The following is a 7,767-nucleotide window of genomic DNA, read 5'->3' on the forward strand; positions in this document are numbered from 1 at the left end:
CTTGGATATTGCGGCATTAGTCCGTCATTTTGTCCCGTATCGTTATCAAGTATATACAATATTACTTCGCAGATTGTATTAGCAGGATCCAAAGTGCTAATGGCACTCATATATCACAAGTAGGGAAATTTTTTGACATGTCCAAAAAAGTCAAAATTAGGTCAGAATTGTAGTGTTAGGTCAAAAAATGTCAGAACCGTTAACAAAGTCAAATGTTTTCTTTTTCTTTCTCCATCCTTGGTAGCGACTTAGTAAGGACAGACACTTCAACCCGAGAATATAAGAGAGTGTCTTTCGTTGTACTACAATTTTTTTTAAATTATTTCTACCATAATGCGTGATGTAACTACTGGAATTCTTTAGATGGCCAGATTTCGTCTGAATAAAGTTTCTTCATGTAAAACTTGTCAGTTTTTGAGGCAAAAAAATATTTTTCAGGTGAAACTACTTCGTAAGGACAGACAGTTTCAACCAGAAATGAAGATAAGCAGTACAATTCCAACATTATGTAGGAAACACCTAATTTGCATACCTTAGGTCAAATTTGGTCAAAATTAGGATTTTTAAGGTAAAAAATGTCAAAATTTGGATTTTTTAGGTCAAAATCTTCCGTTTTTAGGTAAAAAATCGCCGTAATCATAGGATGTGCTGTTCCGGTACTTGAGATATTAACGGCCGCAATAATATCAATATATGGATAATGGTTCATATTCACATTGGTTAAATTTCCGCTCGTAATGTCGGCAGAGGTGCGTATATCAGGTTAGACGTGGGTGATTTCGTCTTTGTTTACAAGACCTATGGTAATACGGTTAATACAGGTAATGCTACAAGAACAGAGCGTAAAAGTCCTGGTATGTCTCAATACGTGGACGGAACACACCAACTACCACCAACATCCAGTATGTAATTCAAATGTCAAGAATGCACTGATCCAGCCTTTAATACTGGTACCTCGAAGGATTAGGATGTGGGGGTTAACACAAACTAAATTCTGGCAGAATCCAGCTGATCCGCGCCTTTCTGGTTGGAGGAATACCAAAGATTATGAAAATCTGCGGACCAAGTGCATAATCTCTGTTTTGATTATGTTATATATACTATTCCTGTGGTATTTGAAGGATAAAGCATCATGTGCGGTATGATTCCGTGGCGGAAACACCATTTTAATAACAGGAACGGGGAGTTGCATTACATCAACTTCGTATAGAAAAAAATATTTATATGGGTGAGCGACTCGTTACGGTATACCTATACTAGACTACTGCGTGTGGATTAAACCTAAATAGAAGGATTTAGAATGGAAACAGTGGAGTAATTGACATATCCAACACACATTTGTCATAAAGAAGACGGATGGGCCGGAGTGTTCTCTCAATCCCGCGCGCCAAGCTACTTTGTGCAAAAGATTAGGGATTTGTGCAATGTACAATTTACGGGATGAAACGCTGCCTTGGGCGTTTTATCGTATTTCTAATGTATTCCCTTTATCTAATTTGGCGTGAAATCTATTTTTTCGAGATCTCCAAGACGCCTTTTTCTGTGTAACATTTCCGAATCGGTTAGTTTCTTTCAAAAGGTCCGACGGCTTTTCATGCTGATGCTGCGTTGCAATACGTATAGGAGTTGTGCTAAAAAGGGCACTGTTCACCTTCGCCTTCGATATATGTGAACCAGCATAACTCAAATGTTCGGTTTCGCGAACGAGCGTTGGCGGGTTCTACTATTGAAACAATTTTTGTGACATACCGCACTATTTCCAGTGATCTTACCATCAATCATTAAAATCCCCAGGAGTCTAACACGACGACACTAAAGAATATTCGACACGAAACTAACAGAAAGCTTGTGTGCAATAAACTGTATATCCTTTTGATGATTTTGTTTGACATGCCACGATATTTAGCAATATAATTACACTCCTTCGTCACAGCTAAGTGCTTGACCCCAGTCAAATCTATTGCCGTGCTGTGACAGAGTTATATCTATGTTTGATGAGCCGGAAATGGTATATGTGGCTCTATGGGGCCAAAGAGTTCTAGGGCTCGGATTATCTCTCTACAATACTTAGTGACTATGAAGGACTGTAGTTTACACAAAGTGATCTGGGATGCATTATGATTTTACCAGCGAGTTATTCTTATGATGGGAAAAGACGTTATGAATTTTTGTCCTTGATGCTTTTGCGGTATATAACACACATCGGCTCATATATACATACAGACGATGTGTTTATACTGTATATGCATATCATGGGTGCATGATGGGCAATTGGGCATATGCCGCTGGACAAGGAAGGATCATAAATAGCCTTGTAGGCCGTTCTAAGTCTTGCACCACCCCGCACCCATGTTATCCCGATACTGAACGCCAAGCGGGGAAGTCACGGATACCAGTGTGACTATTCAGGTCTTTGGTCTGACCCGATCAGGGATTGCACCCACGACCTACAAACCAAGAGGCTGGACGCATCACCATTACGCTATCTTGTCGATAGAATTCCATCATACCACATTTCGTATATAAGTGATATCTTTACGGGTGATATTCCATGAATCACATCAAGGACACGCAGTTTAATGACCATTGCAAATGGCGACCATAAATTTATTTACCAATTTGAAAATACAGATTTCAGCCGAAATTAAGATCTGCTAGGTTAGAAAAGTTCCGTTGAACCCAAGCATCCTATCAACCGAAACATTCAAGGCCATTACGAGATTCCTGTTAAATTACAGTACAACATCCAAACACTATAGAACAGGGGTCGTTAACCCTATATTTTTCAATTGCAGTTCCGAAAGAGCCGTGCGATGATTCCAGTTGACTGTTACGTCACAATTGAAGACAAGTGAGGTCATCGTGGCAAGAAATCGAAGTTCACTACATGTGATACGTCGAGTGCACCATATTTCTGTATACAATACACTGTTATAACGCCTGCCCAGATCCAACGAACGTCCGACTTTTTGGCATGCAACATAATGAAAAACGGCAGTTAAGCAGTGGATAGTTTGGTTTAGCTATTCATACAGGCGCCGTCATTTCGTCATGTCTGCTATTTTCTGATTATCAACGCATTGTACAGTCCAAGATTTCAAGGCGTGCAATGGAGGGTACGGGGAATTATGATATTGGATAAGCTATTGATAGCAACTTTGTTTTTGCCATCATGTACCTTCGTATCGAACTTGGCGGATTAGATTTGTCCGATGCATTCCACTAAATAACTTGAAGGTAGAGTATTTGCGCTATTGTCGGAAAATCTATTATATTGGACTGATGATAACGGAAAATCATCAGCAGTCAATATTCGCCATAAATGCCGAAATGTTGAGTTTTGAACCACTACCCCCTGCCCAGAATAATTCACTGTATTGATCTCATGAAGACTTGTCTCATCTACTACAAAAATAATGATGCCAGCCGTTATGGAAAGTTATTAGAAACTTGCGACAGTATTAATAAATAAGATGGGAATAGTGTGCCGAATCGGAAATTTATCAAAGAGGCATATTTTATCGTCAAATGGGCCATATATGGCTCGCAAGCCATAGGTTCCCGATCTCTGATATAGAAAGAGTGACTGACATGTTCCGCATAAGAGTAACATCAACGGCGACAAGAGTTTCAATCGAGATTCGTTCATCTTTTTATTTTCAAATGTATTTCCAACACTTAGCTCGCTTTTAAAAATGCCTTGAATGAGTACCGTTCACTAGGATCCGTCTTTCGGGTGAACAGATGAAGTGCCGCTACCTTTCACACCACTGTATTTAGCTTGCATATCATGTATATACTCGATCAACAAGTCAGAAAAGACCATCATCTCAAGAGAGACGTAACGGTCCATTGGTGGTTATGAAAGAAGTTGCTAAATAAATTCGTCCGTCGGCCAGCTCATTTTGAATGGGCCGGTCACATACTTGAAGTTCAAAGGAGGTGAATCCGTTTTGTAAATCCACAAGCATTTAGATAAACATCAACGACTGCTATCATCGATTGCGGCCAATATTCTTTGCACGGCAAACTAGAAGTGAAAATGAAGATGAGCGTTATGTCATTTTCTCCAGTATTCGGGCATGGATGGCATGGTGTGATTTAAAACTATTGCATTGAGCCCATCTCGTTGGAATACGAGTCATCACATAATTTAATCTTTACAATTTAGAAACGAATTTATTGACACGGTGCCTCCCTAATCAATATGAACCTGAAGCTCTCAACTGGGGTTGGGATTCAACGTCTGCGTTCGGGATATACGCCTGAATGTCCAGAATTTTCTACATTGCCACACGCTTTTATAAGTCGCAAACATTCTCAGTACAAAGTAATAATCGTATAGCCACTGTGTGGGTTGACTAGGATTCAATATGACACATAGGTTACACGTTGTACAAATGTGATCTTGGTCTATACCAGTGGATCTCAACCGCCGGTCTGCGAAGACTTTCCTGTCGGTCCGCCTGGCATATTACAATTTTAAACCTTAATTTCAAGATGTAATATGTTGAAGGCTTTTCCATTAAATAAATAAAACAAAATTTTAAACTGATTCCGAACTTCTTGAGGTAACATTAGTTCTGGAAACATGTTCGATTTGATTTGAAGTTCAAGCCGTGTCATTTGACGACATGTGAGCGACAAGTACGAATCGACTCGCTAAACCGCGCAGTTTGCACGATCATTCATTTTCGATTCATTCATTTTGTGCAGGACCGTATTTCAGCATCCCGAACTCCAATTGAAGGGGGCTCAAAGTTATGTCGTGAATGAGCATAAATAACGGAGTAATTTTTTTTAACTTCATTCCACTGATTTCAATTTTTTCCGCGCCTTGCGCGATTTGCTGTCACCAAAAGCATTGCTTGTTTAGTGCCATTCCACACGAAATACACATGATCTATAGCCATAGCAATAGCCCTTTTGTCGTCAGCCATTACCGATGATGATCATGAACTTTAGGCTAGCATGGGACTCCGAAAAGTGTGCCAAAGATTCAGCAGCGAGAAAACCTTGGCCAAAAAGGACTGCCCTCTTTTGACCGAAAATTTCGATATAGATATGTCAAATTGTCCATAGGCGCCTAAAGCACGTTTATCTAGGCAAGGTAAGGTTACCTCGACTCAGCAGACTCACTACCGTAAAATCCCATGGATGCCATCATGAACATAATTAATTACAATTGCAACCCGCTAAATGTCACTCTCCAGCACCACATACTTGCGAAACATTGGTTGCATACTTTTCATTTTGGGTTGATTTCAATTTTTGAAAATCCGGCGGACCGCCAAATATTTTTTGAAATTTTACCGGACCGCGAGGTGAAAAAGGTTGAGAACCCCTGGTCTATACTCAAACATGGGTCATTTATGGTAGTACTAGGGCACAGTCGTAAACTAATTCCCAACGTTGGAATTCTACTTCAACTTCAAGGATATTTGGCACAACTCATAGTACGCTACTTCTATATTGGATAGAAAATTACCCCACTCCTTAAATAACATCAATAATTTTGTCCAGAATTTTGCATTCTGAAATATGGTAACCCTACTTTAGCACCTATACCTCGGTGTCAATAACACAAAAGTCACCTCGGCCAAGATTCCGGTAAATAATCCCCGTAAAACAGGAACGATATAGACAAGGCCAAAGATCAGATCGTAATGAGTTCAGCGCCAAGTAATGAATACAATAAAATACAAAAATGACAGGTAAAATGCTGGGTGTGCGAGGAAGGTGTCCGGGAGCTTCATTTATAAGAACCACATAAGCAATACGACAATAATAAGATGTAAATACCCTGTGTGCTTTATTCTAGGTTCTTATGTTACCAGAGTTTTCGATATACAATACATTTTACTGATACGCCAAACGCTGCTACTTTTTATCGCATCCAGTTATATGTAATCTTCTGTTACTTTTCATTCAGTGAGCATGCCTCTTATGCACGACGCACGCGTCCTGTGGCACGCGAAGGCATTTAGGGTGGTACGCAGTAAATGCATTTATTTTCAAGTAAAATAGCAGTTTTCGCAAAATCGTAAACGTATTTTTCTGGTGTGAGAAATGTTGGATGCATACATATAAATATTTCATGCGTCATTCCGACTCACTTGCAGCACACCGAGATCAGCTTGTAAGGAAGAAACGATTGCTGCCATCACTTCAATTGTGCCTTGTTCGTGTGTGTTATTAATAATCTAATGGGCGGAATTGCTCGGGGGATGCATTTGTTTCTAAATGTTCGGGCCGATTTATTTGCTAGTCTTCCCATGTTAATAATCCATTATACGTTTCCTGTATACAATTAAATTTTCCTTTAATTTGTTGGATAATCGACAAAATCATAGCACGGCGAGGTGGTACGCGGGAAGAAAAGGGTCGAGAACCCCGGCTCTGGGCCAGTGTATAGATGTACGATTTTAAGGCTGCTCCAAGTCGTTTCGACTCCTTCCAATTAATCCATTTTACCGCAATCCCGCGGAGTTTTGGGTAGATAGAAGTAATAAAGAACGCATGCATTTCGCCTTTGGGATCGCTCAAAATCCAAATTAGAAATATTCATGAATAGATAAAATTACTACTGTGGGTAGTCCATCCTAAGCCTCAACAAAGGTCAACTCATGCTATTTTGATTTACTCACCAGGTGGTTTGTTTGGGTTGTACCCCACATTACCGCAAACGTGCATATTACCTATCTATAGATTGCCTCGCAACGCTTACGGTTATTACAAAGCCATGACGTTATGACGCACATTTCGTAAAACAGTCGAGTGAATTTGGGAAGGATGGCAATACTTTATGTTAGGACCACATTCATGGTCGTTAGATTGCTGAGTACTTTCCGCATATATATTTCGAACATAGGGTGTGGCGGTTACGCAGCGTATCCAACGGGTTTGGTCAGAATTTAAACCGTAATACTCTGTCTAAAACAATCACACGGCTTCCGAGGAATTTAGTTATTTCAACGAACTGTCGAAATTCAGGAGTGGACATAATTCGGTATTCCAGTAACGTAGAGAATATGTGACTAACGGACCATGGCTCACGCACGCGACGTAATAATTTTGCGTCATTGACCTTCGCAACGTTTCCAGCAATCGAAGTATCACATTAAACTTTGAGCTTTTGATCGATGGCGTTTTGATACAGTGAAATTTCAGATAGGTTATCATTAGTTACATACGTGCTTCAAGCCTATACGTGCACCTCAACGGAAAGGATTTTTGAATTCATACATGTCATTCAAGCAAAGCTATCCATTCTGAAAATCATAAGATTGACAGCTAACGATGATGTCTCAATGGCACATAATTTCAGTTCAATACACCAACACATGTGTTGTGTAGGCAGGAGATTATTAGGACACGACATCACCGTGTTTCCAGATAATCCCTCTTCGACAACCCATTGTGAGAGCCGTGTATAACTGTATTGACAATAAATGCGTGTAAAATGTGTACACACGCGCGGTCACGCCAAATAGGAAGTCGTTCACCCGCATTCGCATTGCTTGTGCCGATGAAGGTCTTTTGTGTGCGACTGCAAACAGATAATGGATTTCATAATAGTAGAGCCCGTTGATTGACAAGTCGTGAATTGAGTGGGATCGATGCAGAATTTTCCAACAATAGGAGATGAAAAAACCTGTATGAGTGAGCACGAAATCGTGGAATGGATGCATATAGAATATACGCGGTGATGCCAATTCGAATGTTGCCAAAATAGATTACGCTACAACTTCATCGCTGATAGGCCTG

Source organism: Botryllus schlosseri, chromosome 2, assembly GCF_051294905.1.
Source record: "Botryllus schlosseri isolate E-star chromosome 2, Bs_hap1, whole genome shotgun sequence".
In the NCBI taxonomy this organism is placed as follows: Eukaryota; Metazoa; Chordata; class Ascidiacea; order Stolidobranchia; family Styelidae; genus Botryllus; species Botryllus schlosseri.